This window comes from Oncorhynchus keta, chromosome 10 (assembly GCF_023373465.1).
Source record: "Oncorhynchus keta strain PuntledgeMale-10-30-2019 chromosome 10, Oket_V2, whole genome shotgun sequence".
NCBI classification, from domain to species: Eukaryota; Metazoa; Chordata; class Actinopteri; order Salmoniformes; family Salmonidae; genus Oncorhynchus; species Oncorhynchus keta.
Window position 1 is genome coordinate 43,396,800 of NC_068430.1, and position 24,574 is coordinate 43,421,373.

Genomic DNA, 24,574 nt, shown 5'->3' on the forward strand with positions numbered 1-24,574 from the left:
ACATAATAATTTACATGGCTCCCTCTGTGTGCAATAATTGTGTTATTACCACCTCGTCTCTGTATCCCACATATACAATTATATATAAGGTCCCTGAGTCGAGCATTACATTTCAAATACACATTCAACCACGAAGACCAGGGAAGTTTTCCAATGCCTTGCAAAGAAGGGCACCTATTGGTAGATGGGTAAAATGCAGACATTGAATATCCCTTTGAGCATGGTGAAGTTATTAATTACACTTTGGATGGTGTATCAATACCCCCAGTCACTACAAAGATACAAGCTTCCTTCTTAACTCAGTTACCAGAGAGGAAGGACACCACTCAGGGATTTCACCATGAGACCAATGGTGACTTTAAAATAGTTACAGATTTTAATGGCTGTGCTAGAGGAAAAATGAGGATGGATCAACAACATTGTAGTTACTCCAAAATACTGACCTAAATGACAGAGTGAAAAGAAGGAAGCCTTTACAGAATAAAAATATTCTAAAACATTTTCAATAAGGCACTAAAGTAAAACTGCAAAGAAATGTGGCAGAGAAATGTACTTTATATCCTAAATACAACGCATCATGTTTGGGACAAACCCAACACAACACATCACTGAGTACCGCTCTTCATATTTTCAAGCATGGTGGTGGCTGCATTATGTTATGGGTATGCGTGTATCATTAAGAACTAGGGAGTTTTCTAACAAATGAAACGGAATAGAGCTAAGCACAGGCAAAATCCTAGAGTAAAATCTGGTTCAGTCTACTTTTCAACAGACATTGGGAGACAAATTCACCTTTCAGCAGGACAATAACCTAAAATACAAGGCCAAATCTAAACTGGAGTTGTTTCCCAATATGATATACAATCTTCTTGAGTGTCTTAGTTACAGTTTTGACTTAAATCGTCTTGAAAATCTATGGCAAAACTTGAAAATGGCTGTCTAGCAATGATCAACAACTGAACTTGACAGAGCTTAAAGAATGCAAATATTGTACACTCCGGGTGTGCAAAGCTCTTAGAGACTTGCACAGCAAGACTCACAGTTGTAATCGCTGCCAAAGGTGATTCTAACAGGTATTGACTTAGGAGTGTGAATATTTATGTAAATGGAATATTTCTGTATGTAATTTTCAATAAATTAGCAGAAATTTATAAAAACATGTTTTCACTTTGTCATCATGGGGTATATCTATGAAAAAAAAGTTATACATTTTGAATTCAGGCTGTAACACAACAGAATTTGGAATATGTCAAGAGGTATGAATACTTTATGAAGGCACTGTAGGTTCCCAATCTCCAAACCTCATAACTATACTGAATAAAACATGCAATCATTTCAATAATTTTACTGAGTTATAGCTCATAGAAGAAAATCAGTCAATTGAAATAAATTAATTATATTTCACATGACTGGGCAGGGGTGCAGCCATAGGTGGGCCTGGGAGGGCATAGGCTCACCAACTTTGGAGCCAGGTCCACCCACTGGGGAGCCAGGCCCAGCCAATCAAAAGCACTTTATTTGACAGAAATATTCCTCAGTTTCATCAAATGTCCGGGTGACTGGTCTCAGACGATTCCGCAGGTGAAGAAGTTGGATGGGGTGGTCCTGGCCTGGCTCCCCAGTGGGTTGGACGTACTGCCAAATTCTCTAAAATGACGTTGGAGGTGGCTTATGGTAGAGAAATTAACATTCAATTCTCTGGCAACAGCTCTGGTGGATATACCTGCAGTCAGTATGCCAATTGCATGCTCCCTCAAAACCTGAGACATATGTGGCATTGTGATGTGTGACAAAACTGCACATTTTAGAGTGGCCTTTTTTTGTCCCCACAACAAGGTACACGTGGGTAATGATCATGCTGTTTAATTAGCTTCTCGATATGCCATACCTGTCAGGTGGATGGATTATCTTGGCAAAGGAGAAATGTTCACTAACAGGGATGTAAACAAATTTGTGAACAAAATTTTAGAGAAATATGCTTTTTGTGCGTTTGGAAAATTTCTGGGATATTTTATTTCAGCTCATGAAACATATAGGGCCAACACTTTGCACGTTGCATTTTTATTTTTGTTCAGCAGAGCTACCAAAAAGCAATTTCAGGCTATCAATCAAGTTAGAGTAGCTAGCTTGTCTACCTGTATTAGTTGGCATGCCTGCTGGCAATGTTGGTAGGCTTTAGAAAAGCAAGCGATAACTGAGCTAGACTCACATTCCTTTCAATCTTTTACCCATATTTTAGATGCAGAGAAGCATATGTATTTTCTTTTAAAAAAGAGACACAGATCAGGGGGATACAGACAGCTCCAGATGTATTCTTAGATATGCAGAAAAATACAAATGTTTTTAATCAAAGTAAGCATAACGACTAGATAGATTGCAGAAAAAATCTGTTTCAGGTGTTTAAAAAATTATCCAACCCCAAGCCATCCTCAAGTACTTTGTGCCCCCTCAGCTTTTGGGGGTGCATGATGCCCCTGTATACCCTTATAAAGTATTTTTAAGGCATACAATCCCCCCCCCCTCTTTAAGCATACAACCCCCTCTTGGGAACTGAAGAACTATAATAATTCGGTATTAACCACTTGGATTATGAATACGAATCTGCACTAATGTGCTTTAGGTAAATCGATTTGCATATAGAACAATGTAATTTACAAAGCTGTTCTCTTGATCCACATAACACTGAGTACATAACAATGTTATCTAGTCCTTCCTTTGAGGAGTGTTGTGATTGGAAGATGGGAATAAGCTAATGAAGAGGCTAGCCTGAGGGAGATGGAGAATACATCCCTGCAGAGATTCTTAAAACTCACTTATTTAGGTTTTATTTAACGTTTATTAAACTAGGCAAGTCAGTTGAGAACAAATTCTTATTTACAATGACAGCCTACCCCTTGACAAACCCTAACCTGGACGACGCTGGGCCAATTGTGTGCCGCCCTATGGGACTCCCAATCACGGCCGGTTGTGATACAGCCCAGGATCGAACCGGGGTCTGTAGTGACGCCTCTAGCACTGAGATGCAGTGCCACTCGGGAGAAAATCAACATACCGTGTGTCCCAAATGGCACCCTATTCCCTATAAAGTGCATTACTTTTGACCAGAAATAGTACCGCTTAAACTAAGAATTGCAATGAGGAATTTCAATATAAATTAATGAATTAATATAATGAATCATTATTTCTGTGATTATGTATATACATGGTATTGCACCTGGAGGACTTTACTATGTCTGTGACTTTTCCTAGATGGCAAGCAGTTTATAAAACCCCTGCCATGGAGAATGCTACAGTATGATGACTGAATTGTGGAGTGTGTTGTGGAGAGCCATATACAGTAGCTCTGTTGGAGACTAGCAAACAATGGAGATGCACAGCTGCAGAATGTATGTACTGGATGTCTCACTGAAAGTTATCCCAGTTCTTTCTGTGGCAATGTGACTGCTAGTGAGAAATGATACTTTTTATCCATACTCCCCCTAGCCTAGTAAAGATATGTATGCTTCATGTTTGCACCTATAGTTATTCATATGATAACTAATGTAAGTGCCAGTGGGCCTCCACCATCCATCCAATCAGGCTACTTTCCAAAACCAATTTCTCAGTAGAGATGTGATATCCATCAATGCTGTGGCTATATATTTACCTGGCACACAGACAGCAGAGAAGGATTCTCAATGGAAAGTGGAAATAGGTCTCTATATTTCTGAAAGATAGATACAAGCGGTCCCATGGAAACGCTCACGCACAGGATTTCTCACACTCGTGTCATACGGTGTAGCCCTGGGAGAAAAAAGAGTGGCTGCTTGAGAAAGCTACTGGAGAAAAATAACAAAAGATGCAGAAGAAGGAGGATAATGGCCAGTGATTTTCACTTCTCTTTCTTGAATCAGGTTTTGATATTTTCTACGTCATTTCTCTGACACTGTCCCTGAATAATAGGTGCACAGAGGACAGGAGGAGTCAGCTGGAAAAAAAATTAGAAACCATTTTTCTACCATTTCCCTTGAACGGCCATGTGGCTTTTCCCACTCTAATCATTCTATGGTGCCGGCCTTGTATCACTCTCTGCTCAGTCTGATGGCCTACTGGAGCTGACAACACCGTGATAAGGCATAACCCTTCTGAGCTGTATTAACAGACTTCAGTAGGCCTCCAATGTGATCTAGGACTGGCAGGTTCTCATGCATGGGTCATTCTTGGAGAGGTCAGGTACATGGTGTAATGTTGCTTAGTAGGTTTATTATTCTGTTGGAAATTCAATAACTTTCCAAAGACTTCCCCAGAGGTCATAATGCTACTTTATACATTATGTGAAACGTATTGTTCTTAATATGAAATTGCATTACATTCTCATGGTCAACATTTGACTCTTTATGGAGCGACCACTGACAACCGCTGGCAACAAAAGTAGGCTCTCTCAATCCAAACACTAACATTGTTGATATAATCAAATATATTGTGGTAGACATGAACACATCCAAAGGAGTAATAATGAGATATTTTCCACTGTCCCTGATGTATCACACTCTCATTTGCATTTGAAATCATATGCAAATAAACCCTGGTTTTCTCTCTGCCATATCTGCACTTAGCTATCTGCCCTACAGCTTGCAATTAAAATTCTAATTGCAGTCAACTTGAGCGTTTGTAGGCAGAACCTGTCACAGAACCATGTATATACAGTAGATGGGTTGGTGAATGCTCTATTGTACATTTGCAGACAGCAGCTTGGTTGGTTCTCCTCCTGTGCCAGTGTGATTTACTGTACATGTGGTTTGTAGATGAAACATGAAAAGTGTGTACACACTCTGGGGTCTGTAGTGGGAAGGGAACTATAGGAACCACAGTGGGGGAACGCGATGACACGTTCCATATGTTCAAGCTAAATGAGTTCAAGCGCCATGCAGACACTCGAGCGGTGAAACCTCTCCTCACTCGGGACACAGTGTTGTCGATGCTGCATTACAACAAGCACATTACAATATTCACACACAAATCTTCCACTGGAGACAGAGACCGGGTGTTGCACAACATCCACTGCTTTGACTTCCAAGCATGAGCAGATAGACATGTTCTTTACCAGATGAGAGCAGGAGATGAATTACAATGATCATACTTATTATTTTTATTATTTATTTACGGAGACAGTATGAAGCAAGGGTATTATAGTTTAGTGACTTTCTATTCGTTTTTGACATTTCATTTGAAATTCAGTTTTGTTTCAGTTAGTTTTCAGACTTCATTCACTCGTTTTTACTCAGTTTCAGTTTGATAAACATTTCTATTGAGTTTTTATATTATTTTGTTTTCGCTTTAGTGTTAAAAGTAGCGTGCATGGGAGGCTAAGAGACATTCATGTGTTGTCGGCCTATAGCAGGGGTACTCAAGTACTATTTGAGAAGGTCCAGTCACACAAATTCCCTACAGATGTAGGATCTTAACTTCTTCGAGATCGGCGGCGCTCTTTTAATTTTTGGATAAAAAACGTTCCCGTTTTAAACAAGATATTTTGTCACGACAAGATGCTCAACTATGCATGTAATTGACAGCTTTGGAAAGAAAAAACTCTGATGTTTCCAAAACTACAAAGATATTATCTGTGAGTGCCCCAGAACTAATGCTACAGGCGAAACCATGATGAAGTTTCATACAGGAAATGCCCCAGATTCTGAAGGCGCTGTGTTCCAATGTCTCCTTATATGGCTGTGAATGCGCCAGGAATGAGCCTGCCCTTTCTGTCGTTTCCCCAAGGTGTCTGCAGCATTGTGACATATTTGTAGGCATATCATTGGAAGATTGACCATAAGAGACTACATTTACCAGGTGTCCACCCGGTGTCCTGTGTCGAAATTATTGCGTAATCTCTAGGTCCATACGCGTTCCATTTCTTCAGAGGCGAAAGTCAACTGCCACGAAGGATTTATCATCGATAGATATGTGAAAAACACCTTGAGGATTGATTCTAAACATCGTTTGCCATGTTTCTGTCGATATTATGGAGTTAATTTGGAAATAAGTTAGCGTTTTAATTACTTAATTTTCTTTTTTTTTCTTACCCAAACGTGATGAAGAAAACGGAGCGATTTGTCAACACAAATAATCTTTTTGTAAAAACTGAACATTTGCTATCTAACTGAGAGTCTCCTCATTGAACACATCTGAAGTTCTTCAAAGGTAAATGATTTTATTTGAATGCTTTTCTGGTTTTTGTGAAAATGTTGCCTGCTGAATGCCAGGCATAATCCTATGCTAGGCTATCAATACTGTTACACAAATACTTGTTTAGCTATGGTTCAAAAGCATATTTTGAAAATCTGAGATGACTGTTGTTAACAAAAGGCTAAGCTTGAGAGCAAATAGATTTATTTCATTTCATTTGCGATTTTCATGAATAGTTAACGTTGCGTTATGCTAATGAGCTTGCGGATAGATTTACACAATCCTGGATACAGGTTTTTTTCGTAGCTAAACGTGACGCAGAAAACGGAGCGATTTGTCCTAAACAAATAATCTTTCAGGAAAAACTGAACATTTGCTATCTAACTGAGTCTCCTCATTGAAAACATCTGAAGTTCTTCAAAGGTAAATTATTTTATTTGAATGCTTTTCTGGTTTTTGTGAAAATGTTGCCTGCTGAATGCTAACGCTAAATGCTATGCTAAATGCTACGCTAGCTATCAATACTGTTACACAAATGCTTGTTTTGCTATGGTTGAGAAGCATATTTTGAAAATCTGAGATTTTGTTGTTGTTAACAAAATGCTAAGCTTGAGAGCTAGCATATTGATTTCATTTCATTTGCGATTTTCATGAATAGTTAACGTTGCGTTATGGTAATGGGCTTGAGGCTGTAGTCACGATCCCGGATCCGGGATGGCTCGACGCAAGAAGTTAATTTGATCACCCTGTTGCAGGAGAATGTTCCTCCAATGCAGGAAATGTTAAACGTGTAGTGTATTTGAGGTTTAAAAAGGCTTTTGAAGTTTGTAATTTACACTTTTACATTTCTGACTTTATTTTCTCTTCTCAACTCCTACGAAAATGCCCATTAATTATAATCCACTAAATAATTCACATATCCTGTTTGCCGCAGGATTCTTTACCTGCTGTAGCAAACTGGCTCAAATTAATATCCTACATCTGTAGGCGGTAAAGGTCCGTATGGATATTGTAATTTATTGGCGTAGCAGCAAACCCCTCGCAACCCGTGCGACCCCAAACTGTTCAAGCTGTTCACACACTTCTAGCTGGCAGAGAGAACATTTAGCTGTTTTAAAGCTCATTTTCTGCAATTGTACACATTTTCGATGTCTTATGTGTGTTCATACGATACCAGGAGTCAACTCCTGACCGAATTCCAAAAATAAAGAAATAGCTGCCTCACCTTTTCTTTATACAGAAATTCTTTATGGGATCTGTTAAGATGATCTTTAAGGTTGGTTGGGTTTTCCCCTTTTATCTCCATTCCACATATGCTGCCATCTTCTGACACTACAAATACATTTGCTTTCCAGCAATGTACAGTACTTGAGATGAATTCAAGCTCATGCTCCGCATTCGCTCTCGGTCTTTACATTTTTTTTCTTCATTATTTTATTTCAGTTTACTAAATTGTGTTTCCAATTTTTGCCTTAGTTTACTATAATAACCTTGGTATGAAATTAAAGCTAAACTGAGAGAAGGGAGACACAAAGTAGCAGGGCCAATAGGTGCATTAATTCGTACCCACACAGGTGGAGGAATCATACATGTGCTGAGGGGTGCGGCCTTAACCGCACGGCCACCTTCTGGCACTGATAAGATAATATTAGAGATTAAGTACAGGTAGGCAGTACTGGCATTAGGAGTAAACCTAAACTCCATTACAAAAAATAACATTCAGATTCAAATGTCCATGTTCTGTCATTTATCTGCATTGTATCAGAAACAGGTTGTCAACCATAACAACCAAACACCTTTCTGTCTCTGTGACAAAGAATGAATACACAATTACTGAACAAGATGTACTGTAGTACAGAGCCCTTGAAGAAGAGTTGAGTAAAGCTCTAATAAGGAACAGAAAAAAGAGTGAGGTTACACAGACAGGGGAAGGAGAGAAAGAAAGGCCGATCGAAAGAAAGGAAGCGTGACTTCTTTTCACAAGCGGACACATTGTACACGTATAGTCCATAGTGCTTTTCGAAAATAAAACATGTTTTTATCCAACGTGTTATTATTTATTGAAAAGATAAATTGATAAAGATAAGAATTTAAGCAATTATTCAATGGAGTTGCAGGGACCTTGCACTGTGGAAATGCTTTCACTCAAACCTCAGTTCTGGAGCATACAGAATATTACAGTGTGAAACATGTAGAATATGAACTATAGTTGACCCATGCATAAGAATATACACACTCTCAATCGCAGAATTCATCATCTTGCACTGATACAATCTTTGTTTATTTTATTTATCTGTTATTTTACCAGGTAAGTTGACTGAGAACACATTCTCATTTGCAGCAATGACCTGGGGAATAGTTACAGGGGAGAGGAGGGGGATGAATGAGCAAATTGTAAACTGGGGATTATTAGGTGACTGTGATGGTTTGAGGGTCAGATTGGGAATTTAGCCAGGACACCACAATAAGTGCCATGGGATCTTTAATGACCTCAGAGAGTCAGGACACCGGTTTTAACGTCCCATCCAAAAGACAGCACCCTACACAGGGCATTGAGATATTTATTTTTAGACCAGAGGAAAGAGTGCCTCCTACTGGCCCTCCAACACCACTTCCAGCAGCATCTGGTCTCCCATCCAGGAACTGACCAAGACCGACCTTGCTTAGCTTCAGATGCAAGCCAGCCATGGTATGCAGGGTGGTATGCTACTGGCATTTGTAATGTAATAAAATTAAACCTATTCAGTCGAGAAGGAGAGATAGAGAGAGAGGGGGGGGGGGGGGACAGAGAGAGAGTCTGTAGTTAAAATTGGCAAACAACACACACATTTATTTCAACAGGGCCATGGGTTGAGACAGGGATGCAGCTTAAGCTCCACCCTCTTCAAGCGTATACAGTCCCATGCAAAAATATTCATCCCCATTGGTGTTATTCCTATTTTATTGCATTACAACCTAGAATTTAAATGGATTTTTATTTGGATTTCATGTAATGGACATACACAAAATAGTCCAAATTGATGAAGTGAAATTTAAAAAATGACTTGTTTAAAAATATTCAAAAGAATAACAAACGGAAAAGTGGTGTGTGCATATGTATCATATGTACCCTTTGCTAGGAAGCCCCTAAATAAGATCTGGTGCAACCAATTACCTTCATAAGTCACATAATTAGTTAAATAAAGTCCACCTGTGTGCAATCTAATTGTCGCATGATCTGTCACATGATCTCAGTATATATACACCAGTTCTGAAATGCCCCAGAGTCTGCAACACCACTAAGCAAGGGGCACCATGAAAACCGAGGAGCTCTCCAAACAGGTCAGGGACAGAGTTGTGGAAAAGTACAAATTCCATCTAGACACCGTTGCCCGAGAGCACACAAAACACTATACATACCTTGGCCTAAACATCAGCACCACAGGTAACATCCACAAAACTGTGAACGATCTGAGAGACAAGGCAAGAAGGCCCTTCTATGCCATCAAAAGGAACATAAAATTTGACATACCAATTTGGATCTGGCTAAAAATACTTGAATCAGTTATAGAACGCATTGCCCTTTATGATTGTGTGGTCTGGGGTTCGCTCACCAACCAAGATTTCACAAAATGGGACAAACACCAAATTGAGACTATGCATTCAGAATTCTGCAAAAATATCCTCCGTGTATAAAGTGAAACACCAAATAATGCATGCTCAGCAGAATTAGGTCAATACCCGCTAATTATCAAAATACAGAAAAGAGACGTTAAATTCTACAACCACCTAAAAGGAAGCGATTCCCAAACCGTCCATAACAAAGCCATCACCTACAGAGAGATGAACCTGGAGAAGAGTCTTCTAAGCAAGCTGGTCCTGGGGCTCTGTACACAAACACAAACAGACCCCACAGAGCCCCCAGGACAGCAACACAATTAGACCCAACCAAATCATGAGAAAACAAAAAGATAATTACTTGAAACATTGGAAAGAATTCACAAAAAACGGAGCAACTAGAATGCTATTTGGCCCTAAACAGAGAGTTCACAGTGGCAGAATACCTGACCACCGTGACTGACCCAAACTTAAGGAAAGCTTTGACTATGTTCAGACTCAGTGAGCATGGCCTTGCTATTGAGAAAGGCCGCCGTAGGCATACCTGGATCTCAAGAGAAGACAGGCTACGTGTACACTGCCCACAAAATGAGGTGGAAACTGAGCTCCTAACCTTCTGCCAAATGTATGACCATATTAGAGATACATATTCCCTCAGATTACACAGATCCAAAAATAATTTGAAAACGAACCCAATTTCGATCAACTCCCATATCTACTGGGTGAAATAACACAGTGTGTTATTAAAATAACACAAGAAAAGGGCAACCAGTGAAGAACAAACACCATTGTAAATACAACCCATATTAATGTTGATTTATTTTCCCTTTTGCGCTTTAACCATTTGCACATCGTTACAACACTGTATATATACATAATATGACATTTGAATTTTTTTAATTATTTTGGAACTTCTGTGAGTGTAATGTTTATTGTTCATTTTCATTGCTTATTTCACTTTTGTTTATTATCTACTTCACTTGTTTTGGCAATGTTAACACATGTTTCCCATGCCAATAAAGCCCCTTGAATTAAACTTAATTTAATTGAGAGAGAAGGGGGGTGGAGAGAGAAATAGAGGGGGCTGGAGAGAGAAGAATAGGAGGTAGGGGGAAAGAAATATTGCAGATTGAACCAAATACACCCAATTACAGAGACAGTGCTTCCCCCTATACCCAGTCATCCAAGGGGAGGAGGATAATAACGTTATAAAAACATGCTGATTTGGACAACCAAGGAGCAGTAAATAACATAGTTGAATGTCTAGTTTGTTTTGGTATTTTTCTACTAATAAGCTCAGCGGTACCAGTCACTGATAATTGAGTTCAAGCTGATCTCTGAATCTCTGAGGTGGTTTGGATAATGGACTTGGCTCTACTTCAGAGGCTGCTTTCTCTCTCCCTCACTCTCTGCTTCTTTCTTTTTCTCTCGCTCTCTGCTCTGTCTCTCAATTTCCCCATCACTCTCTCTCTCTCTCTCTCTCTGTCTCTCTCTCTCACCCTTTCGATCTGTGTTTGAGAAATGGAGCTGTAGCAATCTGCATTTTCAAACCATATGTGTGACAAGGCACTCTGCTTGCTGAGAGAGGAAACATTGTTGTTTACTTTACTGCTAGATAATTATATGCTCCCGTCACAACACTGGTCTCCTGTCAAATTAGCCTACAGACACTGTCAAACCTTCTCCCCGAAGTCTGTGCTTCTCTTAATGGCTCCCAGTAATACACTCCTTTGTGACAATTAATTTGGACTTGCCAGATAATTTGTTTGATCATAGGCCCTGTCTACACTGCCACTTTTATGACGGAAAAAAAATACACATTAAGTCCTCTAAATAGCAGAGCGAGAGAAACGATTGAAGTAAAAAGAAGCATAACAGTGTTATGATCCGTGAGGAGAAGAATACGTCACAGAACAATTCTAAAAGGACTTCAATCAAGTAGGTAGACCCAGGAGAAGAAAGGTTCACTTCTCCCAATCAAGCAGTTAGTCCCTACGGCAAAGAGGTGTTCACTCAGTCTCCCTCCAACGCCTAATTCAAACAGATATCACCGACTACATTTGAAGTGGAAATAAACACCAGGTAAGGGCTACTCTGCTATTTGTATTTGTCTATGGTAAATCTATAAAGAGTAGTCAACAACTTCATTGTCAGGAACAGCTGTGCCCCTAGTCGGCCATGCAGGAGGAACAACAACCACAGCCCAAACAGTAGCAATGTTAGTCAGAGCTAGAACAATCACTGTTGTTCCCCCGAACCCTGCTCTTTTACCCCTACCTCAGCAAAACCACACACCGTTGGGCCAGCCAAGGGAGCAACGTTTATGAAGAGAAAGAGAAGATTTTAACTTGATGCACAGGTCTGCCAACTTGTGTTAGAGTTTAGCCATCAGAGCTACAGTATTTATTGTTGTGCGTGGCATGCAAAATCAAATCAAAGTTTACTGGTCGTGTACACAGATTTGCAGATGTTATCGCATGTGCAGCGGAATGCTTGTGTTTCTGGCTCTAGCAGTGCAGTAATACCAGCAAAAAAAAACAATACACACATAATCCAGAAAAATAAATAAATATCAGTACGAGCAATGTCAGAGACCGGCATATATATACAGTATATACACATATAATGGGTGTATAGACAGTATTTGAATAGAAAAGGTGTGTACACCAGTAGTTATGAGCCATGAATAGAATACAGTATGTAAAGTACCTTAGGAAAGTATTCAGACCCTTTGACATTTTCCACATTTTGTTAGGTTACAGCCTTATTCTAAATGTATTACAATGTTTTTTTCTCTCATCAATCTACACACAATACCCCGTAATGACAAAGCAAAAACAGGATTTTAGAAATGTTTGCTAATTTATAAAAAAGTTTAAAAAACTGAAATCTCACATTTACATACACTACCGTTTGGGATCACTTAAAAAATGTCCTTGTTTTCCATGAAAACATACATGAAATGAGCTGCAAAATGAAAAGGAAATATAGTCAAGACGTTGACAAGGTTATAAATAATGATTTTAAATTGTAATAATAATTGTGTCCTTTGCTTTCGTTCAAAGAACGATTTGCAGCAATTACAGCCTTGCAGAACTTTGGCAATCTAGTTGTCAATTTGTTGAGGTAATCTGAATAGATTTCACCCCATGCTTCCTGAAGCAACTCCCACATGTTGGATTGGCTTAATGGCACTTCTTACGTACCATATGGTCAAGCTGCTCCCACAACACCTCAATAGGGTTGAGATCTGGTGACTATAATGGAGTGGCCAGCACAGACAGAATACCAACTGACTGCTTCTTTGCTTCTTCGCTAAATAGTTGTTGTATAGTTTGGAGCTGTGCTTTGGGTCATAGTCCTGTTGTAGGAGGAAATAGGCTCCAATTAAGCGCCGTCCACAGGGTATGGCATGGCGTTGCAAAATGGAGTGATAGCCTTCCTTCTTCAAGGTTCCTTTTACCCTGTACAAATCTCCCACTTTACCATCACCAAAGCACCCCTAGACCATCATATTGCCTCCACCGTGCTTGACAGATGGCGACAAACACTCCTCCAGCATCTTTTAATTTTTTCTGCGTCTCACAAATGTTCTTCTTTGTGATCCGAACACCTCAAACTTAGATTCGTCTGTCCACAACACTTTTTTCCAATCTTCCCCTGTCCAGGGTCTGTGTTCTTTTGCCCATCTTAATCTTTTCTTTTTATTGGCCAGTCTGAAATATGGCTTTTTCTTTGCAACTCTGTCTAGAAGGCCAGCATCCCGGAATCGCCTCTTCACTATTAACGTTGACTGGTGTTTTGCAGGTACTATTTAATGAAACTGCCAGTTGAGGACTAGTGATGTTTCTGTTTCTCAAACTAGACACTCTAATGTACTTGTCCTCTCAGCTGTGCACCGGGGCCTCCCACTCCTCTTTCTATTCTGGTTAGAGCCAGTTTGCACTGTTCTGTGAAGGGAGTAGTACTCAACGTTGTATGAGATCTTCAGTTTCTTTGACATTTCTCGCATGGAATAGCCTTCATTTCTCAGAACAATAATAGACTGACAAGTTTCATTTGAAAGGACATTGTTTCTGGCCATTTTGAGCCTGTAATCTAACCCATAAATTCCGAGGCTCCAGATACTCAACTAGTCTAAAGAAGGCCAGTTGTATTGCTTCTTTAATCAGAATAACAGTTTTCAGCTGTGCGAACATAATTGCAAAACGTTTTCTAATGATCAATAAGCCTTTTACAATGATCAACTTGGATTAGCTAACAGAACATGCCATTGGAACAAAGGAGTGATGGTTCCTGATAATGGGATCTCTACGCCTATGTAGATATTCCATAGAAAATATGCAGTTTCCAGCTACAATAGTCATTTACAACATTAACAATGTCTACACTGTATTTCTGATCAAACGCCAGCATCCCGGAGTCGCCACTTCACTGTTGACGTTGAGACTGGTGTTTTGTGGATACTATTTAATGAAGCTGCCAGTTGAGGACTTGGGAGGCATCTGTTTCTCAAACTAGACACTCTAATGTACTTGTCCTCTTGCTCAGTAGTGCACCGGGCCTCCCTCTCTTTCTATTCTGGTTAGGGCCAGTTTGTTCTGTGAAGTTTGTTTTGTTCTGTGAAGGGAGTAGTGCACAGCGTTGTACGAGATCTTCAGTTTCCTGGCAATTTCTCGCATGGAATAGCCTTCATTTCTCAGAACAAGAATAGACTGACGAGTTTCAGAAGAAAGTCTTTGTTTGTAGCCATTTTGAGCCTGTAATCAAACCCACAAATGCTGATGCTCCAGATACTCAACTTCTCTAAAGAAGGCCAGTTTTATTGCTTCTTTAAATCAGCACAACAGTTTTCAGCTGTGCGAACATAATTGCAAAACTGTTTTCTAATGATCAATTAGCCTTTTAAAATGATCAACTTTGATTAGGTAACACAACGTGCCATTGAAACACAGGAGTGATAGCTGCTGATAACGGGCCTCTGTACGCCTATGTAGATATTCCATAAATATCTGCCGTTTCCAGCTACAATTGTCATTTACAACATTAACAATGTCTACACTCTATTTCGGATCAATTTGATGTTATTTTAAAAGGACAGAAAATGTGCTTTTCTTTAAAAAAAACAAGGACATTTCTAAGTGACACCAAACTTTTGAACGGTAGTGTAAGTATTCAGACCTTTTACTCAGTTCTTTGTTGAAGCACCTTTGCTAACGATTATAGCCTCAAGTCTTCTTGGGTATGATGCTATAAGCTATGCACACCTGTATTTAGAGAGTTTCTCCCATTCTTCTCTGCAGATCCTCTCAAGCTCTGTCAGGTTGCTGCGCAGCTATTTTCAGGTCTCTCCAGAGATGGGTTCAAGTCCAGACTCTGGCTGGGCCACTCAAGGACATTCAGAGACTTGTCCCGAAGCCACTTCTGCATTGTATTTGCTGAGTGATTAGGGTCGTTGTCCTGTTGGAAGGTGAACCTTCACCCCAGTCTGAGGTCCTGAGTGCTCTGGAGCAGGTTTTCATCAAGGATCTCTCTGTACTTTGCTCCATTCATCTTTGCCTCGATCCTGACTAGTGTCCCAGTCCCTGCCGCTGAAAAACATCCCCCACAGCATGATGCTGCCACCATCATACTTCACCGTAGGGATGTTGCCAAGTTTCCTCCAGAAGTGATGCTTGGCATTCAGGCCAAAGAGTTCAATATTGTTTACATCAGACCAGAGAATCTTGTCTCATGGTCTGTGAGACGTTAGGTGCCTTTTGGAAAACTCCAAGCAGACTTTCATGTGCCTTTTACTGAAGAGTTGCTTCTGTCTGACCACTCAACCATAAAGGGATGATTGGTGGAGTGCTGCAGACATGGTTGTCCTTCTGTAAGGTTCCCTGATCTCCACAGAGGAACTCCGGAGCTCTGTAAGAGTGACCATCAGTCACCTCGCCTGACAAAGGCCCTTCTCCCTAGATTGCTCAGTTTGGGCAGGCGGCCAGCTCTAGGAGGTGTCTTGGTGGTTCCAAACCTCTTTCATTTAAGAATGATGTAGGCCACTGTGTTCTTTTGGACCTTCTTTTCTGCTGATGTTTTGGGTTACCCATCCCCAGATCTGTGCCTCAACACAATCCTGTCTCGGAGCTCTACGGACAATTCCTTGGACCTCATGGCTTGTTCTTTGCTCTGACATGCACTGTCAACTGTGGGACCTTATATAGACAGGTGTGTGCCTTTCCAAATCATGTTCAATCAATTGTTCAATCAATTGAACTTACCACAGGCGGACTCCAATCAAGTTCTAGAAACATCTCAAGGATGATCAATGGAAACAGCAGCTCAATTTCGAGACTCATAGCAAAGGGTCTGAATATTTATATAAATAAGGTTGTTGCTTTGTCATTATGGGGTATTGTGTGTAGATTGCTGAGCATGTTTTTGTTTTAAATTGAATCCATTTTAGAATAATGCTGTAACGTAACAAAAATGTGGAAAAAGTCAAGGGGTCTGAATACTTTCTGACGGCACTGTACATATAAAGTGGGTAAAAAAGTATGTAAACATTGTTAACTTGCAGCAAAGCACCAAATCACAACACTGCTTTGTGCCTTATGCCTTCCTTATGAACAATCTAAAATGTGATTCTTAGTGTGCAACAAGCATGAACAAATGTCCGACATGATTAAATATGAAACTCAGTAGATTAATAATGTGTCGTCTACTAAGAGAATATACACGCCCTGGCAGTTGAAAACAATTTAATGCTGGTTTAAATGAGTGATTAATTACTGTGATATAAAAATTAAGACTTGAATGAGTTTATTAGGACCCATGATTTACAGTTTGATTCTTCAAAACACTTCAATTAATGTTTCTATGAAAATAAATAGAAAATGTCATCAGAACAGAAAGCTAGTAACTTAGCAGACCTCTTCAAAAGAAATGAAATGTTATGAATACAATCTAAGTGAGAACATAAAACCAAAGCAAGAGAACATGAATTGTTTTGTTTTTTCTTTTCTTGCTCATCCTCTTGATGCGAGGAACCTTTACTCATGGGAATAGGTCCCTGTGGATCATGCCTGTCTAAAAGTGGATCCACGAACTTGATTAGATGTGTCAGGCAGTAGCCGGGTCCTCATAGTGATGCCACTACCCTGGGGGCCTCTACTCTGGGTTAGTTTAGTGCGTCCGTCTGATGATGCTCGATCTAGCTGATGCTCTGTACACCACCAGATAGGCTACACACAAGCAGTTAAGTTCAATAATTTCTAGTGTGGTTTCAAGAAAAGTAAAATGCACATCAACTTCAGAATTATTTAGCTTCTGGTTGGTTTAGTGTTCTGTATGACAGCAAAGTAGAAAGGAGCTCTGGCTACTGGCTGTTCTGTTCATCACCACATAGATACACACATTATTAGCACCACATAGCCAACACACAACATTAACAGCTAAACCCTCTTATTATGTTCAATTACTACCAGTTTTGTAGCAAGGAAAGCAAAATACACATACACTTCAACTCATGATTAGGTGTATCATGTCATTCACAATTAAGTACGCAGTATGCATACCCAGTATGAGTACCCAGTATGAGCTTGATTTGTCTCAGCCTCTGAGCAACACACAGGCTTCGCCTGTTATTATACCTGTGGTGGGGAGAGAATGATCAACCTGCACCAATCGAACCATGCACCACTTTGATTATAGGATGGGAAAGTGTGATGATGATGATGCAACACACAGACTGTCAAATGACAGAAAATGGCTACTATTATGGTGTCTGTGTTTAAAGAACATCTTAAGATGGAGACTAAAAATGGAGACTGGAAAGGGATTGGAGACAAAAGAGTTGGCAAAAATTGACAAAGTTTTATGCAGAGAAAAAAAAGGAAGCAGAGAAATAATTTAACACAAAATATTCATGGAAAAGTGAATGTAATTACATTTCTCAGATACATCTCACACATGTACTCATGCAAGGCTTTGAATGAATGAATGTCCATTCATCCACGGTTCAAAGATTACAGTTTCAAGGTTCCAAAATCACAAACTGAAAAATGAAATTAATCTCTCTGATAACCACTATGGTAGGATGATTGAAAGGTTAAACTAGTGTAAGAATATTTTAAGATAATACACAGAGGACTATAGACTGCCCTGCCCTACTAAGTAAAAAAGGCAGTAAATGCTCATTTAGTTGAAAATTAGTTAATGTCATTTTTGCTACATTAAATACATGCTTAATCATGTGGACAAGTATCATGCTTCTATTATATTGTGTTTTGAAGAAAATGGGGGTCATGTGTGCAGTAACTGCATAAAGTTACTGTGAAACCAAGGTAAATAAAAGCTATTTTTCTCAGTTCCAAACTATGAGCAGTTGCTTGGCAGGACAGAAGAGGTCAATAGGGAATTAACAATCAATGGAAATAGTTGTTTTCAGGTCAACATCTGTTTAGAATAAGGGTTTCAGTCCTGGACTCATAGCTACATGTGGCACGTTTTCATTGGTTTGATTGGTTTATACATTGAGCCTGAAACAGGATACTTGTTACTTGGCCAATGGCCCAATTTTACTGCAAGGAATTCTAATTGGTCAACCGCAGGCTAGGGTTGGGGGTTATGCATTGCACACTGTCACTTTAGTCTGTGGAGCGAATCACTGAGGACAGGGACAAAATGACCATCTATACCATCCACTTCCAAGCATGATTTGTCCTCTTTGAATAAACCTATTTTTCTCCACCTGATTTGCTTTGGGGTCTGTGTTATTGAAGAATAACATCAACTGCTAACACTAGTAAAGTGATATGGAACCTCCACCAATATGAATCTATTTCACAAAAAGTTTTTAGTTTGAGTAAATCTAATCTATTTTATGTCGGAGCGTGTCCACAAGCGCAATAACATCCCTCAGGCGTAGGGTAAAACGACAAAGGAAAAGTGAGAAAACAAATAGCAGAAAAAGATCTTACAAGTACGCCAATTTAACGGTTTTGTTTAGTTTTTCTCAGGGCTCCAAGGTCCTAGAGAAGACAGCAGCGCTTAGTTTATTCTCTTGTGTTTTAATTAGTGTCTATAATCGTTGATAAAAACATAAACACACACTGAGAAATCTTTGCCTCATCAAAGACTCTCTGCGTCAATAGCTTATTATGACTAACGTGTCATTAAAAAGAAACACTTTAGTATTGTTGTTGCCCACGTCTCTTATTAAGTTGAGTGCTGGAGAAAGTGTCCAGAAGCATCACTTCAGGATAGGGTTTGGTCATTTTTATCGTTTGATTGCTTCTCTCTGAGGCAACTTGAAGACGTCTCCACTCCTTCTCCACCACTCTCCATCCAACTAGGGATGGATTGAAATTTACAGAGTTGGTACCTGTGTAACGGCTTTCTTCTGTGGACGAAGGAGAGGACCAAAGCGTAGCGTGGTTAGTGTTCATCATGTTTAATAAAGACGATAAACGTGAACACTACAAAATACAAAACAACAAATGGTGTAAAAAAAAAAACGAAACAGTTCTGTCTGGTGCAGACACACGAAGACAGAAGACAACCACCCACAAAACCCAACACAAAACAGGATACCTAAATATGGTTCCCAATCAGAGACAATGACTAACACCTGCCTCTGATTGAGAACCATATCAGGCCAAACATAGAAACGGGAAAACTAGACACACAACATAGAATGCCCACTCAGCTCATGTCCTGACCAACACTAAAACAAAGAAAACACAAAAGAACTATGGTCAGAACGTGACAACCTGGAGGAAAATGTGGGATGGTCATGGTTTTTCGATTTCAGTCAAGGGGAGGGTTTAGTATTTTTTAAATCCAGTTCAGGGGAGGGTCATGTCATTTGTAATTGATGACATTTAAATATTTCTCAGTGTTATATATCAATGTGTAGCCAATGCCGCCCCTTATCTCTGATTCTCTGCTGGGTGCGCTAATAAGTGCGCTAATAGGCTATTTAGTGTGGTCTCAATCAAATGATCCGTAGACCAGGGGAGGTTTTATTTGGCTCCTCAGGTTTCTGTGTTATTTTTTTATTAACCCCACACCACCAGACTACAACCCCATCTGCAAGAGAGACCACACCACTACAACACTATATCAAACCCCATCTGCAAGAGAGACCACACCACTACAACACTATATTAAACCCCATCTGCAAGAGAAACCACACCACTACAACACTACAACACTCTATCAAACCCCATCTGCAAGAGAGACCACACCACTACAACACTATATCAAACCCCATCTGCAAGGCTACTGAGAGTTCACCATCACACGACAACAACACAACACCAGACCAGACCAAACCTAATCTGCAAGCCTACTGAGAGATCATCACCACACCAATCAAACCCAAACAACCTCAAACATCCCCCTCCCTCCCTCTGAAGTAATGAGAGCAGTCATATGTAATAGGAGTGGTCAGATGGTGTCTGAGGAGTCTGGTTCAGCAGCACTGGAGCACTGTGTGTTTGAGTGTGTGTGTGTGTGTGTGTGTGTGTGTGTGTGTGTGTTTCAGGGTAAATTCAACTAAACTAGGAGCGATGGCTGATTTGACTTAATTAAGACTGCTGGGCCCCGGCGGGAAATTCAGGCTTGCTTGGGCAATAACAGACAAATCCAATTCACATTTGTTGCCAAACATAAATTATTTTCACAGAGGTCATCCACCTATTACATGTCTGGGGGATACAAAAGGGATGCCTTTCCCATGACTAGAATATTGAGTGTTACGGTGAATGGAGGACAAGCAAGCATACAAATAAAACAGAAAAGGGCTGAGTAATGTATTACAAAGACACACGGGGAGACAGACAGACGGACGGACGACAGACAGAGAGCAATAGAGGTCTGACACACCATGGTCTCATGATGAGTTCAGCTTAAACCCTGTGTGGGGAGAGCCGTGACTCACAATGCCCAGTGTGATAACAGTGAGTTTGTGAGATCATGTCGCACTGCCTTCTGCAATGACCCTGTTGTGATCAGGTAGGTTGAGATGCTCTGAATCGACCAAATGTCAGGTCGTCCTCCTTCCACAGAGTTTCTTGTCAATAGCAGTTCAACAAAACCACGGGTTTATTTCATTAGAGAGGTGCAGAGCCTTTATTACTGACCTGGATCCATGGGGGCTGAAGAGTATTGCCTTTTCTTTCCTCTGTCTAAATGTGTCACCATCATGGCACACTCGAACTAAGACATAGTGACATACCAGAGAGACAGGACAGTTAGGTGGGAGCGATTTATTACAACAGAGGTGTAAAAACAACCTTCTGAGAATGGTGTGTATTAAAGAAAGAGTAGTATGAGAATTTTCTGAACTTTCTTCTTGTTTCTTGAGTAGTTGATTTTTCACTCTTCCTTTGGCTCAGGTGTTACAATTTCACACTTTTATTTCGAGTTGTTTGTTGACTTCAGTCAATCCAGTGGTCATGCCTGTTTCTTTGAGGTGATTTAGTGAGACACGCTTGTCTAGTTTCTCGCTCTCACAACTTCTCCCTTCACTCTCTGCTTTTACAAGAAACGGCTTCAGTTCAGCCGATTAAAGGTTGGCTGATGTGCAGGCCTACAAACTTCTCTGTGGACATTTGTAAGTCGCTCTGTTTATAAGAGCGTCTGCTAAATGACTTAAATGTAAATGTAAATGTTATGACCTTGAAGTTTTGTTTATTAAAATACATGAGAAAGTACAGAACAGTTATAGCAGCAGCTATACATTCCAAATATGGTGTACGTAAACGTACAAATACATGAGAAAGTACAGAACAGTTATAGACAAGGACATTCAATATACATACCTACGTACAAATATGTAATGTATACATACGTACAAATACATGAGAAAGTACAGAACAGTTATAGACAAGGACATTCAATATACATACCTACGTACAAATATGTAATGTATACATACGTACAAATACATGAGAAAGTACAGAACAGTTATAGACAAGGACATTCAATATACATACATACATACATACGTACAAATACATGAGAAAGTACAGAACAGTTATAGACAAGGACATTCAACATACATACATACATACATACATACATACATACATACATACATACATACATACATACATACATACATACATACATACATACATACATACATACATACATACATACATACATACATACATACATACATACATACCATAAAGGCCTGATTGGTGGAGTGCTGCAGAGATGGTTGTCCTTCTGGAAGGTTTTCCCATCTCCACAGAGGAACTCCAGAGCTCTGTCAGAGTTACCATCTTGTTCTTGGTCACCTCCCTGACCAAGGCCCTTCTCCTCCGATTACTGCTCAGTTTGGTCGGGCAGCCAGCTCTAGGAAGAGTCTTGGTGGTTCCAAACTTCTTCAATTTAAGAATGATGGAGGCCACTGTGTACTTGGTGACCCTCAATCCTTCATAAATGTTTTGTTCCCCTTCCCCTCGACCCAATTCCTTCGAACCCATGGCTTGGTTTTTGCTCTGACATGCACTGTCAACTGTGGGACCTTATATAGACAGGTGTGTGCCTTTCGAAATCATGTCCAATCAATTTCATTTACCACAGGTGGACTCCAATCAAGTTGTAGAAACATCTCAACGATATGAATGGAAACAGGATGCACCTGAGCTCAATTTTGAGTCTTATAGCAAAGGTTCTGAATACTTATGGAAATAAGGTATTTTAGTTTTTTAATTGTAATAAATTTGCAACCATTTCTTAAATCCTATTTTCGCTTCGTCACATACCCCATGTATTGTGTGTAGATTGATGAGGAAAAACATTTATTTTAATACATTTTAGAACAAGGCAGTAACATAACAAAATGTGGAAAAAGTCAAGGTGTCAAGGTGAAAATGTAACTTTCACATGTGGAATTGCACGTTCTTGTGTGATGGTGAAAAGGTGATGTTAATACTGTATGTTGCAGTAGTAATGTTTCCACTTATGGAATTGCACATTTTTTTATTTCTGTAAAAAATGTACTTTGCCTACCCGAGTATAATCATTTAAGTGTGTTAAAATTATTATTATTATTTGTTACTGCTGAGCTATCCATTTCAACATGTTAAACTGTGCACTGTCAGAGTTGATCAGTTATTTAAAGTTAACCTATAGTTTTTTAATCACATTGTCTGAAAAATGTTCAAAATACCCTGAAAACATTCCAAATGAATCATCAATACAGCTAAAAACAACCATGTGATGTCAAAACAAGTTAACTTTGATGTTAAAGAAAGTGTATTTATCAATGTACATGATTTTGCTAACCATTTCTTTGGACAAAATCAAGCAGCAGTATTCTTTTAATTATTTTTGTTTAAGACATTTTTAATTATAGCTAATTTTGCAAAAATTATGAATTTGCGATTAATCGTGATTAATCACAGCAAATCCTGCTATAAACTCTATCACATTTTTGTATCGTTTGACAGCCCTAGTTGACATTAAAATGTGAAAACTTAGTGGACATGAGTGGGTCTTGGTTTCTCATGGTCATGTGATGAGGTAGGCCCGCCTGCGACTTCAAAATTAGTGTTTGCCCTCTTGGTCAAATGGTCAAGATATTGGCTTGCAGCATAGGAGATGTGGGTTCTAATCCCACCAGTTACAAAAGCACACATGAGAAATGTATAATATTGCATTTTAAGTGTTGGGAAACCACGTGTCTGAGTCGTGTGAAAAATGAACATGTCCGAAAACCATGTGTCTGTTTTCCCAACATCACAGATGAAGGCAGGAAGTGGATGGTAAATAACTGTCACAGGGCTGATTTCATTTCCACTGAGTCCCTCCAAGGGTCTTGGGGAGCGTTCAGCCCCATGCTCTCTGCTCCATCTAGCTCCTCTCCTCATTACAGCCTCTCCTTCATGTCTACAGACAATCCATCTGCTGCTCTCAATCCTGTTTTTGTCAAGAGTTGTTAGCTGTCAGGCCCCAGGGATGACCACCACAAGCTATTATTAATCTGGTTTGTTCTGTATTTCCTTCTCTCTCCACCGCAACGCAGCATAGAATTCCTCATCAGCTCTCTCTCAATCTCTCTGACTTCCACAGGCGTAATCAATGATGTATCTAAATGCAGATTAGGATTGAGAATGGGGCAGGAAGGTGGAGGGTTGAGGTGGCAGACAGGTCCTCTAATGTCACCCTGGCTGTGAGTGAGGAGAGTGAGATGCCAAGATGTTTTGTCCTTCAGTAGGTAGTGATTTACATTGATTTCCTCTGTCACCCTGTCTCTGTCCTCTAAAGTATGTTATTCAGAATAGGAATGGGGTCTGTCCCAAATGGCATCCTTATCCCTTTATAGTACACTACATTCACCAGAGCCCTATAGGCCCTGCTCAAATGTAGTGCACTATATAGGGAATATATTGGCATTTTGGATGCAGCCATGATCACCACACAGAGGGTAACCCACCCAAGGAGACTTTATGGTAACAAGTGCCTGTCTGAGAATTCAACTGTCATTTAGCTTTACTTTACTCTACAGCAGGGTATTGAAATCTGAGCCTGGAAGTCCGGAGTACCGATGCTTTTCTGTTTCTTACCTGATAAATAATTTCACACACCTGGTATCCCAGATCTAAATGAATTATTGATTAGAGGGGGATAATGAACATGAGCAGTGTCACTGGCTTCAAGGTCCAGATTTGTATTTATCTGCTCTACAGTATACACTGATATACATGGTCAGAACCTGACAAGCATAATTACAGTATTCATGATTGTTTTCACCTATATATATAAAAAAATTAAAAATGAATTACAGCTGTAGGTTGTTAATTTGACCTGTATT